We start from the raw sequence: 24695 nt of genomic DNA on the forward strand, positions 1-24695 counted from the left end.
CTGCATGTTTCTGCTGAGTAGTCCGAGCTTATTCTTATTGATTCTCCTTTTTAGATGACTTTTCGTTTATCCCTAGCCGCTCTTAAAATTCTCTCTTGATCTTTGGTTTTGGCAAGTTTGATTATAATATGTCTTGGTGACTTTCTTTTGGGATCTACCTTATGTGGGTTTCAATGAGCATCTTGGATAAATATCTTGTCATCTTTCATGCAGGGAAATTTTCTACCAACAAATCTTTAACAATTCTCTCTGTATTTTCTGTTATACCCCCGTTCTGGTACTCCAGTCGTTTATAGGTTATATTCCTCTTGATAGAGTCCCACATAATTTTTAGTGTTTCTTCATTTTTTTTAATCCCTTTATCTGACTTTTCCTCAAATAAGTTGGTGTCAAGTGCTTTATCTTCAATGTCACTAATTCTGACTTCTGTTGCCTCAGTTCTGCTCCTGTGAGTTTCTATTGAGTTGTCTAATTCTGAAATGTTATTTTTAATCTTCTGGATTTCTATTGTTGTCTCTCTATGGTTTCTTGCAGCTTGTTGAGTTTGTCATTATGCTGTTCTCTAATCTTTTTAATTTCCTCTATTGCGTGTTCTGTGTTTTGCTTAAAATTTTCTTCCTAATTTCTTGAAGAGTTCTGTATATTAATCTTTTGTATTCTGCCTCCGGTAATTCCAAGAAATTTCCTCCTCTGGAAAATTTCTACATTCTTTATTTTGGGAGCTTACTGAAGCCATCGTGGATTGCCTCTGTATGTGATTTGATATTGACTGTTGTCTCCAAGCTATCAATAAGTTATTATATTTATTTTTTTTATGTTTGCTTACTGTGTCCTAGCTTCTTGTTTTGTTTTGATATGCCCAAATAGGCTCATGTGAGCTAGTTTGATTATTGGCACCTTTGAAGCTCTAATGTCCTGTCACCAGGTGGTTAGATCTGTTATTAGGTATGTGAGCTCAAGAGTCCATCCACTCCTCCTGTATGCATTCAGCTCAGGTGCCCAGATAGATAGCCACCAAATGTTTGGTATAGGCTCTCACTTAAAGTCCTAGACAGGCATGGGTGATTGGTGTAGGCACACGCATCTGGCTGCAGCAGGGAGACACACTCTGAGCAAGGCAGGGGGCTGACTGCACCCCTGCATGTCCAGGAGGAAGGCATGTCCCCATTCCCTAGAGTGCATAGATGGGTGGATTTTGCAGCCAGACTATGAGCAGCTAATGCTGTTGCCTGTAAGGACTGGGGGGCATCGCTTATTCATGGGTCCCTATTGCAGGTGGTTAGGTGGCATGGGTGGCGCCACCAGTCCTCAGGCCCCTGATGTGGGTAGGTGAAGACCCTGCTTCATGGACAGAGCAGTGTCAAATGTCAAGGACCTGCCACTTCACAACTGAAATAGTTGAAGTTAGAGTTCCGGTATATTCCCTGTTGTACCGTGGTAATGAGGGCCTACGCTGTTGAGATGGGCCCATACAAGTCTATGCAGGGGGAAAGGCACTCAAAGCCCATGGATTCCTTTTGCCTGTGCCTAGGCAAAGGAACTGTGCCTACCCTGGGTTCCTGGCTTAGGGAAGACGGTAGTTTATTTTTTCTCCTGTTTGTTAATTTTTCGCTCTCCAAGGCAGGGAGAATGGCTCCGGGTGTGTGACAGATCCTACTTCCGCCCCAGGGGACTTGGCAATTGCTGAAGCTGCTCCAGGACCCAGTGCAGAGCAGGGAGTGGGGAGGTAAATGGGAGAGAGGTTTTTTTTTTCCTAAGGAGGGTGTTTTTAATCTTCATGGTAAGCCATACGCAAGTACTTGTCTTTCATGGAAGGCTGCTTCTCACTGGTTCTGGGTGGTCATGTAGAGTCTTTGGTGCTGGATCTCTCCTGGTGCTGAAAACGTGCCTCCGGAGTACCGCTGCTTGCCTGTCTCGCCACTCACCCATGAGCTGATCAGGCCTGAAGGGCTCAGGCTTTCACCATATCCAGTCTGGCAACTCCTTACTGCTTCCGAACTGTCTCTCTCTCCCCCTGCCACTCAGTCTGGTTCTTTAACTCTGCCTTTGATGTTCAGGACCCCCAGATTGCCATATATAATTGAATCACTTGTTTTTTGGGGTCTTTGTTGTAAGAGGGTCTACTGGAAGTGTCTGCCTACTCTGTCATCTTGGCCCCACGTCCTCCGATTTATTTTTGTGACTTCTCTATCTGGGTTGATATGTGGTCGCTCTGTCATGTGTTCTATTCTTGGGTTGTTATCTGATGTTATTGATTTTCTAACTGGAGGACTCCCTATAGTATTTCTTGTAATTTTTGTTTGGTTTTTGCAAATTCCTTAAACTTCTGTTTATCTGGAAATGCCCTAATTTTGCCATCATATTTGAGAGACAGTTTTGCTGGATATATCATTCTTGGCTGGCAATTTTTCTCCTTCATGGTTTTATATGTATCATCCCATTGCCTTCTTGCCTGCATGGTTTCTGCTGAGTAGTCTGAGCTTATTCTTACTGACTCTCCTTTGTAGATGATTTTTTGTTTATCCCTAGCCCCTCCTAATATTGTCTGTTTATCTTTGGTTTTAACAAGTTTGATTATAATATGTCTTGGTGACTTTCTTTTGGGATCTACCTTGTGTGGGGTTCAATGAGCATCTTGGATGAATATCTTCTCATCTTTCACGATATCAGGGAAGTTTTCTGCCAACAAATCTTCCAATATTCTGTCTGGTGTTTCTGTTATCCCCCCTGTTCTGGTACTTGAATCACTCGTCGGTTATTCCTCTTGATAGAGTTACACATAATTCTTAGTGTTTCTTCATTTTTCTAAATTGTTTTTATGTGAGTTTTGCTCTGATAAATTGGTGTCACATGCTTTATCTTCAGTCTCACTAATTGTAATTTCTTTTGCCTCCGTTCTGCTCCTGTGACTTTCGATTGAGTTGTCTAATTCTGAAATTTTATTGTTAATCTTCTGGATTTCTGTTTGGTGTCTCTCTATGGATTCTTGCAGCCTGCTGAATTTGGCATTGTGCTCTTCTGTAATCTTCTTAAGTTGCTCTGTTTCTTTGTGTGTTCCTTTACTTGTTCTGTGTTTTAACTGATCTCCTTCCTGATCTCTTGAAGAGTTCTGTATATTAATCTTTTGTATTCTACCTCCAGTAATTCCAGGAAGTTCTCTTCCTCTGGAAGATTTCTTGATTCTTTGTTTTGGGAGCTTACTGAAGCCATTATAGTCAGCCTCTTTATGTGATTTAATATTGACTGTTGTCTCCGATCCATCATAAGTTATTATATTTATTTATTTTATGTTTGCTTACTATGTCCTAGCTTATTGTTTTGTTTTGTTTTGATATGCCCAAATAGGCTACTCGTGTGAGCTAGTTTGATTATTGCTGCTATTGAAGCTCTAAGGTCCTGTCACCAGGTGGTTAGATCTGTTACTTGGTATGTAATCCCAGGAGTCCATTTACTTTTCTTGTATGGATCAGCTCAGGTGTCAAAGTAGTCAGTTGCCAAATATGTGGTGCAGGCTCTCACCTATAGTCCTAGACGGGCGGGGATGATTGGAGTAGCACAGGTATCTGGCTGCAGTAGTGGGTCACGTGCTGAGCGAGACATGGGGCTGATGGCTGCCCCTGAGTATCTGGGAGGAAAGTATGTCCCTGTTCCCTAGAGTGGGTAGGTGGATAGGTTTTCCAGCTGGACCATGGGCACCCATTGCTGTTGACTGTAAAGAGTGGGAGGCCCCACTTGTTCTTGGACCCCTGTCTCAGGTGGCTAGGTGGTGTGCGTGGAGCCCCTAGTCCCTAGGCCCATCATGTGGGTAGGTGAGGACCCTGCTTAATGAGCAGAGTGGTGTCAAATACTCCACCATATAGCTGATACAGTTGAAGTTAGGCTTCAGGTATATGCCCTGTTGTATTGTGCTAATGAGGGCTTATGCTGTAGAAATGAACCCACACAGGTCTATGCAGGGGTGAAAGGCATTCCGGGTCCATAGACCCCTTATGCCTGTGGCTAGGCAAAGATGCTTTGCCTGCCCTGAGTTCCTGGCTTTGGGGAGCTGACAGATTATTTTTTCCCTGTTTATTAATTTGCTCCCTCTGCAAGGCCGGAATTAGAATGGCCCAGGGGACGCAGCAATCGCTGAAGCTGGCCCAGGACCCAGTGCAGAGCAGGAAGGAGGCAGGTAAATTGGAGAGAGATTCTTCCCAAACGGTGTGTTTTTTCATCAGCGCGGTGGGTTAGATGCATGTACTTATCTTTTGCTGATTATGCGCTGCTTTTCACTGGTTTTGGAGGCTTGAGTAGACTGTCTGCCAATTGGTCTCTGCCGATGTGGAAAGTGTGTCCTGAGCGCCGCTGGTTATTGCACCGTGCACACCAGCCAGTCCGGTTTGCAGGGCGCTGGTTCCTGCCGGGTCAGGTCTAGCAACTCCTTGCTGCTTCAGAACCCTCTCTTCCTACCCTGCCACTCAATCTGATTCCTTAACTTTGCTTTTGATGCTCAGGGCTCCTAGATTGTCATATATAATTGATTAACTTGTTGTTTTGACTCTTTGTTGTAAGAGGGACCACAGGAAGCATCTGACTACTCTGCCATCTTGGCCCTGCCTCAGATGAGTTAATTTTGGTAATGTTCTTAGAGATCTTTTGAAAGGTACTGTAGATCATAATAATTTATCTCTGAGTAGGAAATAATAGGGAACAGGAAAGTTTTTAAATATTTTAAGCTGATTTGGCAGATTTTATTCATTTAAAAACCTTATTGTATTCCTGATATATAATTCACAAAATTTTTTAATTTACTTTCAGTGATTGATTTGGGTACCAATGAGTAGGTAGTTTATAATATTTTCAGTTTCACTAGATTTTTACTAGTATTGGTGAAATTTATTATTTATTCTCGTTATTGTCAACAGTTTATTTTATCCTGATTTGTTCAATGTATAATGCAAGATCCAGTACAAAGGATTGGATTAAGGTCCTGTCTTAATCTGTAACAGGTTTTATTTTTAATCTAAATTTTTGTTTCTATAATTCTCCAGTCCTTTGAATTGAGCAAATATTATATCTCATGAAAATTCTGCTTAACTTATAGTCATATAGAACAGTTATGACATAGAAGCTTGGCCTTAATTTTAGGTTTCTATTCATTTAAACTATACCTTGGTTTTATTTGTCAGGGACAATTCTACTGGATTCTGTTACAGGAAATGCTGGAAAATAAAGTGGTATTCTGACAACAGGAACTTAGTGGGGCAAAGCCCATGATTTTCTAAATTAAATTAATTTTCTCTGTAGAGTTGAAGCCCCTATGGCATGTTATTCAAAGACTAAATAGATTCAAAGATCGTAATGATTTCATTGAGGATAACCCAGGTATGCTATTACGTTCAAGGAGAATGGACCAAGCAAATCTCCTATGGTGTTAGTTTTTTAAATGCTTATCTAAAAAGTTCTTCATCTGTAATACGTAATATTGGGTTATTTTATATATCCTTTTGTGCTGATCTTTACTGTTGTGCGACATAAATCATAACAGATTGAGAAAATGCTATTGTTTAAATTTCTGTAGTTCCTCATTGACCTCAGCCTCATTTTTAAAACTGTATATTGCTCAGATTTTCATTGAGTCGACATTTTACCATAATGTGAGTCATTCCCCTAGACTTTTGAGTGGTTTTGCATGGAAGAGATTGTCTTGTTATTATGGTTATTGGAATTTACATTATAGTTTCTAGTCAGCTTGTATTTAAGCAGACACAGTGAAAAAGATCTGTGTAATGCATTGCTTTAGTTTCTGAACTTGTTTGGACCAGTTCGAAGTATACAACTCTGGTGGAGAACTCAGTTAGGGCAAATAGCTTCTAGGGAAAGGCATTTACCAGTTACCTTGAAATTATCTGTCTTTTGATATAGGATCCCAAAAGTTGACATTGAAATCATAACTGAGCTCATTTCAGATTGAATCTAAATAATGTTTATAAAAAGTAGCAATAGTAAAAGATTTGTTGTTGTTTGCTGAGGGGACTTTCTTTTGTTTGTTTATGTTTTGAATGAGACCTTTACTGAAAATTGATAGGTTGCTATTTTTTTTTTTCTTTTTTTTTTTGAGAAAGAAAACTGACAGGAGCAAAAACAGAGAAACAGCAATTTCACTTTTTAAATGAGGATAGAAATTTTTCTTTTCAGTAAAAAAATAACAATCTAGTTGGAGAAACAGAAAATGGTTCTCTTCCTATCCAGTGGGTGTAGATGGTCTTTTGGGATGAAAAGGGGCCAGGATCGCACTAAGAACACATATATTTCAGTTTGTGTGGAAACCCTCCACTCCAACACAGTCTGTATCTGACCCCATTTTTCTTTGACAAGACTGATTCTTTAAAATAGGTTTAAGGCTAGAATATAACTATAAACTTCATTTATCTGATAGTCTGCTGACCTTGAGATCAAACAAATTGTCTGTTTTTCTCAGAGTTGTGAAGTGTATTTTACTAAGTGATTTCAAATAGCAGTTGTAATTTGCCCAACAGGAGTGGGAATCAGCATAAAGCCAGAGATGGTAATAATGGTAACTCATCAGCTTAACTGCATTAAGATACTTACTAAATACTTAAAACAGCTTATATTTTCATTGTATAAGTCGTTCACATCCCAGGTTAGATTTATTCCTAGGTATTTTATTCTCTTAGATGCTGTTATAAATGGAGTTGTTTCCCTAATTTCCTTTTCAGATTTCTCATTGCTAGTGAATAGGAACCCGACTGATTTTTGTTTGTTGACCTTCTGTCTTAGTCATCTAGTGCTGCTACAACAGAAATACCACAAGTGGATGGTTTTAATGAAGAGAAGTTTATTTCCTCACAATCAAAGTAGGCTAAAAGTCCAAATTCAGGGCATCAGCTCCAGGGGAAGGCTTTTTCTCTCTGTCGGCCTTCTTCTCATCGGTGTTCCCCTGGACTAGGAGCTTCTCTGCGCAGGAACCCCGGTCCAAAGGACGCGCTCTGCTCCCGGCACTGCTTTCTTGATGGTATGAGGTCCCCCTGTCTCACTGCTCACTTCTGTCTTTTATATCTCAAGAGATTGCCTCAGGACACAATCCAGTCTTGTAGATCAGGTCCTGCCTTACTAACACAACTGCCACCCATCCTCCCTCATTAACATCATAGAGGCAGGTTTACAACATACAGGAAAATCACACAGTACCAGGAATCATGGCCTAGCCAAATTGATACACACATTTTTGGGGGGACATAATTCAAACCATGACACCTTCTACCTTACAACTTTGCTAAATTCCTCTATTAGTTCTAGAAGTTTTTCATGTAGTTTTTTGATGTCTGTATATCTTCTTTGGTGAGGTGTCTGTTCAGATATTTTACCCATTTTTTTTTTAATTGGGATCATTGTTACTATTGAGTTGTCAGAGTTCTTTATATATTCTAGATATGAGTCCTTTGTTGGGTATATGTTTTGGAAATCTTTTCTGCCAGTCTGTAGCTTGCCTTTTTTATTTTCTTAACAGTGTCTTTTAAAGAGAAAATGTTTTAAATTTTGATGAAGTCCAGCATTAATTGTTTTTCTTTTATAGTTTAGGTTTTATGTGTTATATTTAATTTTTCCCCCCAATCTTAGGTAACTAGAATTTTTTCCAAAAGTTTTATAATTTTAGCTCTTACATTTAGATCTCTGGTCTGTTTCAAGGTATGATGTGAGGTAAGCATTGAGTTTTATTTTCCTGCATATAGCTATCCAATTGTTCTAGAGCCATTGTTCAAATACGATCTTTTTCCCTTTGAATTGCCTTAGCACCCTTCTCGAAAATCAATTGACCATACATATGTGTCTGTCCTTTTACCAATACCATACTGTCTTCATTACTTTAAGTTTGTAGTAAGTGTTAAAATCTGGTAGTGTGATTTCTACAACCTTATTCTTCTTTTCCAAAATTGTTTTACTTATTATAGTTCCTCTGCCTTTTTGTATAAATTTTAGAATCAGATTGTCTGATTAATTGTTTCAAATACATAAGAAATACAATTAGTTTTTGTATATTTATCCTGTATCCTGCATCTTTAGTAAACTTACTTATTCTAGTAACTTTTTTGTAGATGCTATTGGATTTTCTACACAGACACTTATACTTAATCTGGATACTATTTGGTAGTAGTTTCTTTATAGATATTCACCTTAATTAAATGGTGTAATTTGTTATTATAATTTATAATAAACCACAAATTTAGTTTCTTCTTTGCTTTAAATACTTGACAATGTCTGAGTTTGGAATTTTAGGCTTTCTTAGCAGGAGTTTAAAAACATTGTGTGATGCCTAGTGGTAACAAAGAACCTTTTTTTTTTTTTTAAATTCCTGGCAGTGCACTCACCACAACCCTGTGAGCATTAGGTTATTTTTCAGTTTTACATATTTTTATACATTTCTATCCTCTTAATTATCAATAATGAAGGCTCTTAAAACACCATTCCTTATTAAAGGTATATAAGGGAATGCATATAAGATACCTAATATCTATGACCCAGGAAAAAATGAGCAACTGATGATAGTGCAGGTGCTATTCCCAAAACCATTTAGTCTTTGAGGGTGGCAACATCTAATTAAGATTTTACCCTTTCACTTTTTTGAATATAAGTCGAACATACATTTGAATCTCTTAAATTTAGGTGAATTAGCCATGCATCTGCTTGATTTGAATGTTATTCCATTTCCTCAGTAATTTTCCATTCCTAGAAATGCCTTTTTTTCCAAAGAAGTGGAAAGTTTCACTATAGTTAGGCTATGTCCTAGATTACAGTATAGTTCTAAAAACAATTTCCCAAATCTTAAAGCAGATCTGATTCCCATATGAGTAATGTCACTAAGACTCAATCAACTCAATGGCAACGGGTAAATGGGTAGTGTGATAGTTAAGAATTTTGATCCTGACTACAAAGTACCAGGCTGGAGGTTCATATTCCAGAATCCCAGTCCCAATTCCAATGAGGCAGTATTTTTGGAGTAGCAAGACTCCCATGAAGAGAAAATGGAGGCTTGTGAGTAGTTGCAGAATCAGGTTTTCGGGACAGACCTGAAGACTATGCAATTTTCAATGCTGTCTTCTATGAAAAAGAATACAAAATATGAATATGTGATTAAATATTAAAGTAAATATTTATTTAGAATGGAAAAAGAAACCCCAACAAATTACAAATTTTTGTTGTGATTTTATGCTCTACATTTTTTAGGATATTAATGACAAGAGAACTTCTATTTTAACTAGGCATCATTGAGAACTGACTCTTCCACTTATTACTGTGTGCATCCTGTACTGGACATTATAGGACACTGTCTTAGGCTGGGTTCTCTAAAGAAGCAAAACCAGTAAAATATATAAATATATATAGAGAGATTTATATCAAGGAAATGGCTCATGCGGTTTTAGAGGCTAGAACATCCCAAGTCCGTGGTCAGCATAGAGGCTTCTCCTGATTCACGTAGCCACAGGGGCTGGCAAACCCCAGATCAGAAGGTTGGAGAGCAGGGCTGTTGTCACAGGCTGTGAAGCCCGACTAATCCCAAGATCGGCAGGCAAGCCTACAGGTGAGCTGCTAGCTCAAGTCCCAAGAACTGGAGGTCAGACAAACAGGAGCCAGCTACAGGATCCAGAATGAGCAAAAGCCCACGAGCCTTGCAAGAACGTCCAGTTATTTTCGATGTAGGTCACATGCCCAAGGAATCTCCCCTTCAACTTACTGGCTACTCACAGCAGATCCACATCATGGGGGTGATCACATATCAGATCTCAACAGGGAAGTGATCACAACATTATACAACTGCCAAAACACTAAGAATCGTGGCCTAGCTAAGTTGACACACAATCTTAACCGTCAAAGACACATTCATAACACAGTGCAACCTCTTGCACCTATTTATGTCATGAAAATAACTGCACAAAAGCAAGTATGAACCACATTAATACCTGCCTTTAAACCCAAACTAAATGAATCCCTGTAACAGGACCCCAGAAATGCTGATTCATTCCCACCCAACACTAACAACTAGGAAATGAGATGAGAGGGAATTCCTAGTGGAAGAAGACAGTTATCTTAACTCACTGTAGTCAAAGTATCGACTTTTGCAAATTTTACAGAAACATGAATACATTGCACAAGCTCCTCCCAGGGCCTTTGAAGGGACCTGTGTAAATGAGGGTTCCTAAAGCTTTAGTTTCAGTGAATCCACTCTGACCCTAAGAAAGCCCTTCTCATTGAACTGAGAGGGAACCTAAAGTCCCTAAGGGTTTCTCGTCCTGCTCCAAGGGCATGGGATTACCTAACGACACTAACAGAAACCTGAAAGAGAGAAAAACAGCCTCTGATATTGCAAAATTAGATAAAAAGTAATAGACACTGACCCTATAAGATTGAGCAGGTTCTGTCTTAAGTACATTGATAAAACAAAAAAATCTAGGTGTCTGCAGTTAAAAATTTGCTTTAATTTGATATTAGAACAGCAGTTTTTCATTAAAGTGTGCTGACCTCGGACTAGGACTTTCACCCTCCATTATTACTCTCTAGAGCCTGCAGTAGTTTCTCAAGTTGACCAGCCAACAATTGTGTGTCAGCCTCTTGTTCACTGACTGCCCACAACTTTTGTGTAGGTCAGCCATGCTCTAGGTCTGAGTCCCGGTGACTGTAGACCATAACTGAGAGGCCTTTGCAATGACTTTTTTGTCTCTGTTCAGTAAGCCTCACTGTCCCCAGACCTCCCTAATTGCTTAGCTCAAGACAGAGTATTGACTAAAAATCCTTTTTTAAAGAATTTTTTATTGTAAAGATATATAACATATTTTATATATATAAATATATATGTGTGTGTGTATATATATGTATATATATAACCAAATCTGTTGCTGTCAAGTCGATTCCGACTCATAGCAACTGTATAGGAGAGAGTAGAACTGCCCCATAGGGTATCCAAGGAGTGTCTGGTGTATTCGAACTGCCAACCTTTTGGTTAGCAGCCATAGCTCTTAACCACTGCACCACGAAGGCTCCTTTATATACATTTGTTATATAAATACCATTGTCAATTTAATTTTTTTCATATGTACTGTAAAAATGATGTGGGGGCAGAGTCCGACATCTTAACTTCACAAAGGGGCAGGAGAATCAAGATCAGCAGCCCAAGGCTGACTCCTATGAGGTGGAGGTTAGACATGCCTCCTCTCTCTGCCATCTTTACTAATTCTGACACCAACCATCCCTCCCATGGCACTCTCTACTTCTGTTCAGGGTTTAATAATTCATTGCAGTGGCCACACAGAACTCACAGACATTACTCATGATTATGGAGTTTATTAGGGAAGTAACAGGTTACAATTCAGGCTCAGGAACACTCAGGATACAGTTCTTCCACTAAGACAGCCTCTTCCTAGCTGTGCTCACAGGCGCCCCTCTGTCTGGTCGCTTGGCCTCTGCCCTGCTCAGGCAAGTGTTACAAAGCTCTTTTAGCTCTGCCAATAAGTATCCAGAGGCACCCCATTCCACCAGTAAGCCTCGACCCAAAGACACTCAGCTTTCTCGTTCCATGAACCGGGAATCCCACTGCCTGGTCTCTTGCTGGTCTCCGCTGCTCCCACTGCTTCTCACTGTCTTCAGTGCCACGGCTCTCTCTCAGTCTCCTGGTTCCAGGAGCTTCTCAGCGCAGGGATCTCGGGTCCAAAAGACATGCTCCGCTCTTGGCTCTCCTTCCTCGGTGGTGGTGGGATCCTCTCTCTCCCGCCTCTCGGATGGCTCACCTTAAGCCCAGCAGGATAGCAAAACTGACCAATCCCTCTGGTGGGCTACAATTATCCTATCTGCACAGTCCCACCCAGTCACTTGACTGGGAGTTACAAGACCATGGTGAGAAAGGCCATACAAAAGCAATCCATCGCACAACATGTACAATATAGTGAAATCAATTACATCAGTCATGTTGTGCAACCATGACCAATATCCATTGCCAAATTTCCATCATCATAAACAGAAATTCAGTGCTTGTTAACAATGACTCCCCTTTCTCGCCCTCCCTCCTGCCTCTGCTAACGACTAATAAACTTTGGTCTCTGTACATTTGCCTATTCTATTTTATATGAGTGAGATCATATAGTATTCGTCTTTTTGTGATTGTCTTACTTTACTCAACATGTTTTCAAGGTTCATCCATGTTCTAGCATGTATCAGGACTTCATTTGTCTTTATGGCTGAGTAATATTTCCTTATATGTACATAACCACTTTTTTCTTTTCCAATCCATTCATCTTTTGATGGACATTTAGATTGTTTCCACCTTTTGGAAATTGTGAATAGTGCTGCAAGGAACATTGGTTTACATGTGTCTATGTCCCTGCTTTCAAGTCTCTTCAATATGTATCCAGGAGTGGCATTGCTGGGTCATATGGTAGTTCTGAAGCGTTTAGTGGTATTCCCACTTTCCATGCGGGAGACTCAGTTTTGATTCTCAGCCAATGCACCTCTTGCACACCTACCACCTGTCTATCACTGGAGGCTTGCATGTTGCTATGATATTGAACAAATTTCCACAGAGCTTTCAGACTATGATAGAACAGTAAGAAAGGCCTACTTCTTCAGTCTACTTCCAAAGATTAGCCAATGAATACCCTATGGAACGAAAATCCTAACAACTGGGCCTATAAAAAACACCAAGGTAAACAGTGAAGAAATGGAAGTTGTCAAGGATTTCTTTCTACTTGGATCAACAGCCAACGCCCATGGAAGCAGCAGTCAGGAAATCAGATGATGTATTGCATTGGGCAAATCTGCAAAAGACCTATTTAAAGTGCTAAAAAGCAAAGATGTCGCTTTGATGACTAAGGTGTACCTGCCCCAAGCCATGGTATTTTCAGTCTCCTCTTATGCATGAGAAAGCTGGACAGTGAAAAAGGAAGACTGAAGAATTGATACCATTGAATTGTGCTGGCAAAGAATATTGAATATATGATGGACTGCCAGAAGAAGGAACAAATCTGTCTTGGAGGAAGTACAGTCAAAATGCTCCTTAGAAGTAAGGGTGGTAATACTTCATCTAGCTTACTTTGGTCATGTCATCAAGAGGGATCAATCACTGGAGAAGGACATCATGCTTGGTAAAGTAGAGGGTCAGCATAAAAGAGGGAGACCCTCAATGAGATGGATTGACACAGTGGCTGCAACAGTGGGCTTAAATACAGCAACAGTTATGAGGATGTTGCAGGGCCAGGCCACGTTTTTTTCTGTTATACATAAAGTCACTATGAGCTGGAACCGACTCAGGGACATCAGACTACAACAGCAACATGGTAGTTCCGTGTTTAACTTTTTGAGGAACTGCCAAACTCTTTTCCACAGAAACTATACTATTTTGTGGAGCCCTGGTAGTGCAGTGGTTTAAGAGCTCGGCTGTTAACCAAAAGGTCAGCAGTTTGAATCCACCAGCCACTCCTTGGAAACCCTATAGGGCAGTTCTACTCTGTCCTGTAGGGTCACTATGAGTCAGAATCGACTCGATGGCAATGAGTTTTTTTGGTATACCATTTTGCATTCCCACCAGCAATGGTTAAGGGTTTCAGTTTCTCCAGATTCTTGCCAACATTTATTGTTTTCTATCTTTTTTTATCTTAGCCATCCTAGTAAGGGTAAAGTGAAATCTCATTGTGATTTTGGTTTGCATCTCTCTAATAGCTAATGATGTTGAACATCTTTTCATGTGTTTGTTGGCCATTTGTATTTCCTCCTTGGTGAAATGTCTATTAAAATCCTTTGCCCATTTTTTAATTGGGTTGTTTTGTCTTCTTCTTGTTAAGTTCTAGTTCTTTGTATATTCTAGATATTAAACCATTTTCAGTATAGGTAGTCCTTGACTTATGATGTATTCAGGTTATGATGAATGACGCTTATGACCATCTGTTTTTTTTTTGTTTTTTGGTACATCTTATGGTTAGTGATATGTACTACCTACAATGTTGTAACACGTAATTTGCTGATGTTATCAGTCTCAGATGTTCACTCTCAGATGTTCAAAGATTGGATTTATAAAGATACTGATACTAAAAGGCAGTGATAATGAAAACTGAAAAATAAAAGAGATATTCAACCTATGTCAGAAGTAACTTACAACAGAGTCATTGGAACAGAACCCTGTCATAAGTCGGGGCCTACCTGTATATAATTTCCAAAAATTTTCTCTCAGTCTGTAGAAAGTCTCTTCACTTTGTTGTTGCTCAGGATCTTAAGATCAAAGAAGTCATAGATATGAATCAGTGATAAGTCATAAAAGCAAAGCTACAGCAATTGCTGCAAGTACAATGAAAATATATATACTCTGATCCTAGAAAATGGGTACAATGTTCTTACACATTGGTTATAGTACTGTGATTGTTGTTGTTGTTACCTGCCAACAAGTCGGCCCCTGACTCATGGCAACCCCATGCACTACAGAATAAAATGTTGCCCGCTCCTGTGTCATCTCCATGATCATCAGTTGGGGATTGAACTGTTGTGATCCATAGAGTTTTCATTGGTGATTTTTGAAAATAGATCACTAGGCCTTTCTTTCTAGTCTATCTTAGTCTGGAAGCTGTTGAAACTTGGTCAGCATCATTGCAACATGCAAGCCTCTACTGACAGGCGGGTGGTGGCTGCCCATGAGGTGGATTGGCTAGGAATTGAACCCAGGTCATCCACTTGGAAGGTGAGAATTCTATCACTGAACCACCCATGTTCTCAGTACTGTGGTAGCTCTTCTATAAAAAGTGCTGGGATGTATTGTGTGGATTGCAATAATAAAATTGATCTACTTAATCCTAAAGTAGAACCCTGGTGGTACAGTGGTTAAGAGCTCAGCTGCTAACCAAAAGATCAGCAGTTTGAATCCACTATCTGCTCCTTGGAAACCTTGTTGGGTAGTTCTACTCTGTCCTATAGGGTTACTATTACTCGGAATCGACTTGACGGCAGCGGGTTAATCCTAACATATCAATTGTGATAAATATTTATCAGGGGGTGGTGTATGTGACTTGGATAGCTTATATCAGCTCAGGAACACTCTTGTGAGAGGTTTGCACTAATTCCTCTTTCTCTATAAACAATTGAGGCATTCAAAGTCATTACACTGATGTTATACTAGGTTAGGTCCAATTAATTATTTTGAAAACAGATGGTAAAACAGTCAAACGTCTCAACAAAACCACCAAATCAATTGATATCGAGTTGACTCCAACTCATAGTGACCATATTGGACAGAGTAGAACTGCCCCGTAGGGTTTCCAAGGAGTGACTGGTGGATTCAAACTGCTGACCTTTGGGTTAGCAGCCAAGCTCTTAACCAGTGTGCCACCAGGGCTCTCAAATGTCCCAAGGCCCCGTTAAGTCCTTTATTTGGGGTGGCAGAAGAAAGCAGATATTTCTTGTTCTTTTAGTACATTGAGAATGAAGAATGTAAGCTGCCATTTCTGAGCACTTTCTGTATGGCAGGTATTATACAAAGTAACTCCATGAGGCAGGTGTTGTTATATTTAATATGCAGAAGAGTAAATTGAGGCTTAGAAATATTTGCATGAGGAGCCTAGTAAATAGCAGAGGGCAGAGAAAGAGCCTTAACTCCAAGCCTATATATTCACCATTAACAAGTAGTAGGAGTGTTCAGTTTGTTTGTTTTTCTGGTGCTTCGATAAAGGTGATGGAGTGGATATAAGCTTCAGGGCTGCTCTTAATACTAGCTGGTAAAGCTACATCTTCTTCTGCATCTGCCTATCATTAGTAACATGGGCACTTGCTGCAGAAACTATAAAGGAATAAATTTCTCATGTAACTAGTTAACAGGGGAAATTGAAGCATAACTTTTATATAGCTAAATGAGTAGAACCATGAAATGTGAAGTCTGCCTGTGTTCATAGTTTCCACTTCTTAAGATGCTTTGTTCTTCATTGTCAGTGTTACGTAGATTATCAATTATAAAAAATACACAGAAATTTGCAGAAGTCAGTAGAGAATGTAAATTTTTTTTTCCAGGAATGAACAAACTTAAAGAAAAAATATTGGTAATGAGGAAATCCTGTGGAAAGAGTGTGTTTGAAAAGTCATTATCTTTGTCTTAAATCGTAGCAGTAGTCATGAGAGGTGATTTTCTTTCTCTAGATTATGAATAGTTGAACTAGAAGGTCTTAGGAAAGAAACAAAAAGAAGATATAAGGAAAACCAAATGGAAATTTTAGAACTAAAAAATACAGTAAGCTAAATTTAAAAAAATGCATTAGTTTAGTTCAATAGTAACAGAGATGATAAGAGGAAAGAATCGGTGCACTTAAAGATAGATCAATACAAATTATCCAGTCTAAACAACAGAGAGAATATAGATTGAAAAAAATGAACAGAGCCCAAGGCCATTGGGGGCAATAACAAAAAAACCTAATGTTTTGTATCACTGGAGTCCCATCAGGAGAGGAGAAAGAGTGAGGAACTGAAAAGATATTTGAAGAAATAATAGCTACAAACTGCTTAAATTTGGAAAAGATATAAACTAAACCTACATATTCAGGAAGCTGAGCAAACTCATAATTCCCAGAGAAATCCATTCCCAGATAGTTTATAGTCAAATTTCAGAAAACTAAAGACAGAGAAGAAAAAAACAAAACAAAACCTTGAAAGCAGTCAGAAAGAAAGGATGCTCTTCCTTCAAAGGTATAATTTGAATGACAGTGGATTTCTCATCAGAAACCATGGAGGCCAGAAGAAAGTAGTAAAATATTTTTTAAATGCTGAAAGAAAAGAGCTGTCAACCCAGAATTCTTCATTCAGTGAAAATATCCTTCAGTAATCAGGTGAAATAAAGACATTCTCAGATGAAAGAAAACTAAGAGAATTTGTTGCCAGCAGACTTGCTCTAAAAGACTGGCTAAAGGAAGTTCTTCAGACAGAAGGGAAATGATGTCAGAAAGAAACCTGGATCATCAGAAATGAAGAAAAGTGCGAAAGTGCCATCGAGTTGATTGCGGTTCATAAAAACCTGTTGCCATTGAGTTGGTTCCGACTTACAACAAGCCTGTAGGACAGAGTAGAACTGCCACATAGGGTTTCCAAGGAACAGCTGGGGGATTTGAACTGCTTACCTTTTAGTTACCTGCCGAGCTCTTAACCACTGCACCACCAGCAACCCTGTAAGCACAGAGTGGAACTGCCCCCATAGGGTTTCCAAGGCTGTAAATCTTTAGGGAAGCAGACTGCCACATCTTTCTGCCGTGGAACGGCTGGTGGGTTCGAACTGCGGACCTTTTGGTTAGCAGCTGAATACCTTAACCACTGCACTACCAAGGCTCCTAGAGTAAATATAGAGTAAATATAATTGACTAGTCTTCTTCTGTTGAGTTATGTTTGATGTTGAAAGCAAGAATTATAACATTGTCTGATGTGTTCTCAGTGTACTTAAGGGCAATTTTTAAGACAACTAGATTGTAAAGGAGGGAGAGTAAAGGGACCTAAATGGTGTTAAAGTTTCTGCATTCCACGTGAAATAGTAAAATGGTAATACTAGTAGATTGTGTATATATATGTGTATATATATGTTGTTGTTGCTGGGTGCCATCAAGTTGCTTCAGACTCATAGCAACCCTATGTACAACAGAAGAAAACACTGCCTGGTCTTGTGCCATCCTCACAATCACTGTTTTGCTTAAGCCCATTGTTGCAGCCACTGTGTAAATCCATCTTGTTGAGGGTCTTCCTCTTCTTTGCTGACCCTCTAATTTACCAGGGGTGATGTGCTTCTCCAGGGACTGATCCCTCTTGGTAACATTTCCGAAGTATGTGAGACGAAGTCTCGCCATCCTTGCTTCTCAGGAACACGCTGGTCATACTTCTTCCAAGACAGATTTGTTTGTTAGTTTGGCAGTCCATGGTATAGTCAATATTCTTCTCCAACACCACAATTCAAAGACATCAGTTATTCTTCAGTCTTCTTTATTCATTGTCCAACTTTCACACATGTATGACGTGATTGAAAACACCATGGCTGGGGTCAGGCGCACCTTAGTCTTCATGACGACATTATTGCTTTTCAACACTTTAAAGAGGTCTTTTGTAGCAGATTTGCCCAATGCAGTGGATCTTTTGATTTCTTGACAGCTGCTTCCATGGGTATTGATAGTGGATCCAAGTAAAATGAAATCCTTACAACTTCAATCTTTTCTCTGTTTATCATGATATTGTTTATTGGTCCAATTGTGAGGATTTTTGTTTTCTTTATGTTGGGGTGAAGGCTCAACATATTGAAGGCTGAGGTCTTTGATCTTCATCAGTAAGTGCTTCAAGTCCTCTTCACTTTAAGCAAGCAAGGTTGTGTAATCTGCATATCGCAGGTTATTAATGAGTCTTCCTCCAATCCTGATGCCCCATTCTTCTTCATATAGTCCAGCTTCTCAGTTTATTTGCTCAGCATACAGATTGAATAGGTATGGTGCAAGGATACAACCTTCACGCACGCCTTTCCTGACTTTAAACCATGCAGTATTCCCTTGTTCTGTTCCAATGACTGCCTCTTGATCTATGTACAGGTTCCTCATGAGCACAATTAAGTGTTCTGGAATTCTCGTTCTTTGCAGTGTTATCCATAATTTGTTATGATCCACACAGTCGAATGCCTTTACATAGTCAAAAAAACACAGGTAAGCATCTTTCTGGTATTCTCTGCTTTCAGCCAGGATCCATCTATCTGACATCAGCAATGATATCCCTGGTTCTACGTCCTCTTCTGAATCTAGCTTGAATTTCTGGCAGTTCCCTGTCGATATACTGCTGCAGCCACTTTTGAATAGTCTTAAGCAAAATTTTACTTGTATGTAATATTAATGATATTGTTGGATAATTTCCGCATTCATTCGGTTGGATCACCTTTCTTGGGAATAGGCATAAATATGGATCTCTTCCAGTCAATTGGCCAGGTAGCTGTCTTCCAAATTTCTTGACATAGATGAGTGAGCACTTCTAGTGCTGCATCCATTTGTTAAAACATCTCAATTGGTATTCCGTCAGCTCCTGGAGCCTTATTTTTTGCCAATGTCTTCAGTGCAGCTTGGACTTCTTCCTTCAGTACCATCGTTTCCTGATCATATGCTACCTCCTGAAATGGTTGAACATTGACCAATTCTTTTTAGTATAGTGACTCTTTGTATTACGTCCATCTTCTTTTGATACTTCCTGTGTTGTTTAATATTTTCCCATAGAATCCTTCACTATTGCAACTTGAGGCTTGAATTTTTTCTTCAGTTCTTTCAGCTTGAGAAATGCCAAGCGTAGTCTTCCCTTTTGGTTTTCTATCTCCAGTTCTTTGCACATGTCATTATAATACTTTACTTTGTCTTCTTCAGATGCCCTTTGAAATGTTCTGTTCAGCTCTTTTACTTCATCATTTCTACCTTTTGCTTTAACTACTTGATGTTGAAGAGCAAGTTTCAGAGTCTCTTCTGACATCCGTTTTGGTCCTTTCTTTCTTTCCTGTCTTTTTAATGACCTTTTGCTTTCTTTATGTATGATATTCTTGATGTCATTTATAGCTCGTCTGATCTTTGGTCATTAGTGTTCAACGCGTCAACTCTATTCTTGAGACAGTCTCTGAATTTAGGTGGGATATACTTAAGGTCATACTTTGGCTCTTGTGGACTTGTTCTAATTTTCTTCAGCTTCCACTTGAACTTGCATATGAGCAATTGATAGTCTGTTCCTCAGTCAGCCCCTAGCCTTTTTCTGACTGATGATATTGAGCTTTTCCACTGTCTCTTTCCACAGATATAGTCCATTGGATTCCTGTGTATTCCATCTGGTGAGGTCCACATGTATAGTCGCCAGTTATGTTGATGAAAAAAGGTATTTGCAATGAAGAAGTCATTGGTCTTGCAAAATTCTGTCATGCCATCTCCAGCACCATTTCTATCACCAAGGCCACATTTTCCAACTACCTTCTTCTTTGTTTCCAACTTTCGCATTTCAATCACCAGTAATTATCAATACATCCTGACTGCATGTTCGGTCAATTTCAGACTGCAGATGTTGGTAAAAATTTTCAATTTCTTCATCTTTGGCCTTAGTGGTTGGTATATAAATTTGAATAATAGTCATATTAACTGGTTTCCCATGTAGGCATATGGATATTATCCTATCACTGACAGCGTTGTACTTCAGGATAGATCTTGAAATGTTCTTTTGACAATGAATGCAATACCTTTCCTCTTCAAGTTATCATTCCCGGCATAGTAGACCATATGATTGTCCAATTTAAAATGGCCAATACCAGTCCATTTCAGCTCACTAATGCCTAGGATATCTCTGTTTATGCATTCCATTCAATTTTTGACCATTTCCAATTTTCCTAGATTCTTACTTTGTACATCCCACGTTCTGATTAACGGATGTTTGCAGCTGTTTCTTCTCATTTTGAGTTGTGCCGCATCAGCAAGTGAAGGTCCCAAAAGCTTGACTCCATCCATGTCATTAAGGTCGACTCTACTTTGAGGAGGCGACTCTTCCCCATTCATCTTTTGAGTGCCTTCCAACCTGAGGGGCTCATCTTTGGGCACTATTATCAGACAGTGTTCTGCTGCTATTTATAATGTTTTCACTGGCTAATTCTTTTTAGAAGTAGACCTCTGGTTTCTTCTTCCTAGTCTGTCTTAGTCTGGAAGCTCAGCTGAAACCTGTCCGCCGTGGGTGACTCTGTTGGTATTTGAATATTGATGGCATACCTTCCAGCATCTCAGCAACACGCAAGCCCCCACAGTATGACAAACTGACAGATGTGTTGGGGGAGATATATATATATATATACACATATATAAAGTCCCTAGTTGTTAGGTGGCGTTAAGTTGGTTCTGACTCATAGTGACCCTATGTACAGCAAAACAGAATGCTACCCAGTCTTGTGCCATCCTCACAATCATTGCTGTGATAGAACCCATTTTTCTAGCCACTGTGTAAATCCATCTCCTCATTGAGGGTCTTCTTTTTCACTGACCCTCTGCTTTAGTAAGCAAAATGTCCTTCTCCAGGGAGTGGTCCCTCCTGATAACATGTCCAAAGTAAGTGAGATGAAGTCTTCTCATTCTAGCTTCTAAGGAGCATTATGCCTGTACTTCTTCCAAGAGAGATTTGTTCATTCTTCTGGAAGCCCACTGTATATTCAGTATTCTTTACCAACACCATAATTCAAATGCATCAGTTCTTCTTTGGTTTTCCTTATTTATTGTTCAGCTTTCGCATGCATATGAGACAATTGAAAATACCATAATAATTCCCACAGCAGCTATTAAAAGCACTCTTCTAAGAGATAGACTCAAATGCTAAGAAAATGGCACTCTTGTCAAAAATCATTTTGCCATAAATGTACAGGTTTATTTCTGTACTCTCAACTCTATTCAGTGGTCTATATGTCTATCATTGTACAGGCCCAGATTGTTTTGATCACTGTAGCTTTGTAGTACATTTTGAAATTGGGAATGTTGTATATATTTTTAGGAGCCCTGGTGGCGCAGCGGTTAAGAGCTCGGCTGCTGACTGAAAGGTCAGCAGTTCTAATCCACCAGCCGCTTCTTGGAAACCCTATGTGGCAGTTCTACTCTGTCCTATAGAGTATCTATGAATCAGAACCGACTCAAAGGCACATAACAACAACAACATATATATTTTTACCACAATAAAAAAAATATTAAAAATACTGAAGAGATAACTGCCCTAAGTACCAGTATTACCCAGAACACTGGCCCTTCATGGAATGGAAAAGCTATCAAAACAGTGTTACTCTGGCTTTTATTAAAAAAAAAAAAAAAAAAAAACATGAGCAATAGCGGTTGCTCATAAGCACGGGAACAAACTTTTAACCAGTGTTTCCCTTTTGTGTTTGTTATCTACTTCATCTTTTGATCTTATATGAGACAGGGCTAACCATTCATGGACTTCCTTTTACTCTCCTTTTTTTTAACACCTCTTCCCATTTCTCCCTCCTTCTCCTCTCCCTCCCTACTTGCCCAATTTCTTTTTTTTTTTTCCTCCTACTTTCTCCTCCCCTTTCTCTTCTCCCTTCTTCTTCTTTTTAGTTTAGTTTTTTTTTTTCCACTTGTACTTCAGATGAAGGTTTACAGAACAAATAGTTTCTCATGAAACAGTAGTGCACATATTGTTTTATGACATTGGTTAACAACCCCACAACATGTCAACCCTCTGCCTTCTCGACCTTTTTTTTTTTTTGGTGAAAATATACGTAGCCAAATATACACCATTTCAAAAATTTCTACATGCACAATTCAGTGACATCGACTACACTCTTCCAGTTGTGCTGCTATTCTCACTTTAGATGAAGGTTTACAGAACAAAATAGTTTATCATTAAACAGTACACGTTTGCCCTATGACAATGGTTAACAACCTTCTTTTTAGTTTTTTAAGAGAAGCTATCATAGCCATCCATGTATTTTGATTTTGAGGGAAGAGAGCCTAATGTGTCCTGTTAAGTCAAATGCTGATGGAGGACCCTTCTTAAACCAACCTTAATTTCGTTAGCATATTATTGTTAGCTGTTTCTGAGACCTGAGGACCAGGCTATAAACTTATGGAGAAAACATGAACATACTTGAGGAAACATGTCTCTACCCATTTATGTAGGATTGGCAGAATCTATACCCCTTTGTAGCTTAACTTTTCTTCCCCATATAGCCTCGGAGTGAGTTTTGATCACATCATATGCTTGAGTGAAACAATTAGTCTGAATGTATGTCAGTTATCTAGTGCCTTTCTTTTGTGGCCTTTCTGGTAGCAGAAAATATTACCAAGGTTTCCACAGTGTACAGATTTCTTGCATCTGAGGTAGGAATTTTCTAGATACCACTTGGGATATTCAGGGATGACAGAATACTGTCTTAAAGACCCTCAATAGGAGAAATACCTGCATTCATTTGTTGATTTCTACTGGATTGGTAGAATTTCCATCTTTTTAAAAAATGACTGTAAAGCATTCAATAGAAGCTCCTAGGCAGAGAACAAAAGTTTGAATAATACATTTAAAATAAGTCAATTGTTGGCTTTACTTACCAAGATAAGCTTTCCTCTTGTGTAACTATAAAGTAACAATCTGCCTTTAGCAGGATAAGAGTGTGTAGACTATGTATCTTGATATCTTTTCTCCACTGAAGTTTTAACACTTAAATTTTACAAAATACCCACGGGGAAATTGATTCCTGAAGGTAGCCTATGTGGGTCTGAGCTATTTTGTTGCCGTTACTGCTTGCCACAGATTATTCTTTGCTAGAGGAGTGGAGAGGACACCTTGATACTGTCTTAACCTTGCTATGAAAATATTCTAGTTTAATATGTTAAGAGACAATATAATTTCCTGTCCTGACTTTTAAAAATAAGAATACGTTTTAACTTTCTCTTTCATGTTATTAAGTATGCCCAGAGTCTTCATTGTAATTACTACTCTGCAGTACTTCATTCTCTTATTTGCTTCATTGCCTTTTCTGCTTTCGTTTTGAAAGTAATTTTAGAGAAATAAAATCCGATTGTTTCTAATACAATGAAATGCTTTCAGGACACTATTAATGAGTCTTTTCTTCATTACTAACACAAAGCTAGATGTTACAAATCTTTTTAAACAAATAAAAACTACTTAATGTCATGGTTAGAGCAAAGAGCATACTAAAATTTATCTTACCTGGCCCATTCCTTTGGTTTTTAGTGACCTCTCTTCATAGCTGTCTGTTGCTTAACTCCTCCCAATAGAGGGAAAGTTCTTAGAGAGGAGCTGGAAGGATCCCCTTGGGTTCTGATTCCTAATCCTTAGCGTACAAAAATGACCAGATAAGTGCTCTGAGCCTATACTTCTTGCTGTATCTTGTATTGAAGACATCTTGGTGGAATATACAAGAGGTTGGACAATGGATCCAGAATCCTGAATTCTAAATTCTTGCTTGCCATCAGTTAATTTAGTTTTGTGACTATGGATTTGACATCTTCGTGCTTTGGTTTTTAAATCTATATAAAAACTTGTACTTGTTGGTTGTTATAAAGGTAAAATGAGGAAATGTATATGAAAACACTGTACAGATACAAGGCACTTGATACATCTGCTTCAATATTTTGCTTAGTAGCCTATGTTCTTTGATATTGATGTTGATTAGCTAAGGAGTTAGGCTATGTATAATTGCTTTAATCTCTATTTGTGACACACAGGCATATGTTAGCACGCAGAGCTGTAACCATAAACTGGAAGGGACACGTATACACACTTTAAACAGGTATTAAACTTAGCTGTCACCACTCATTAAATACCCAAGTAGTGGTATAAAGCATCCTTAAGAGTGTAGAATCAGTCATCTTGTGCTATAGGCATCTCTGTTTGCCTTCCCACCTATCTAAGTTGTCACCAATTTACAGAAGAATTGGGTATACAAAAGAAGTAAGCATTTGCTTCTCTAAGACTGTATTAAAGATGTATTTAATGTTTTTAGTGGTTATCTTAATACAAACAAATTCTGCCAGATACCTTACCGTACTGGTTACCACTGAGTTGATTCCAACTCACGGCAACCCTATGTGTATTAGAGTAGAGCCGTGCTCCATAGACTTCTCAATGACTGATTTTACAGAGGTAGATCGCCAGGACTTTAATTCAGTATACCTTTGGGTGTACTTGAA

General features: G+C 38.9%; 1 protein-coding gene across 12 annotated transcripts in view; it reads left to right on the forward strand.

The window, feature by feature from the left end:
• Nucleotides 1-24695, forward strand: part of FUT8 (fucosyltransferase 8) — a 361848-nt gene that overhangs the window by 245275 nt on the left and 91878 nt on the right. The window lies entirely within an intron of this gene.

This window comes from Trichechus manatus, unplaced genomic scaffold (assembly GCF_000243295.1).
Source record: "Trichechus manatus latirostris isolate Lorelei unplaced genomic scaffold, TriManLat1.0 scaffold00010, whole genome shotgun sequence".
Classification (NCBI taxonomy): Eukaryota; Metazoa; Chordata; class Mammalia; order Sirenia; family Trichechidae; genus Trichechus; species Trichechus manatus.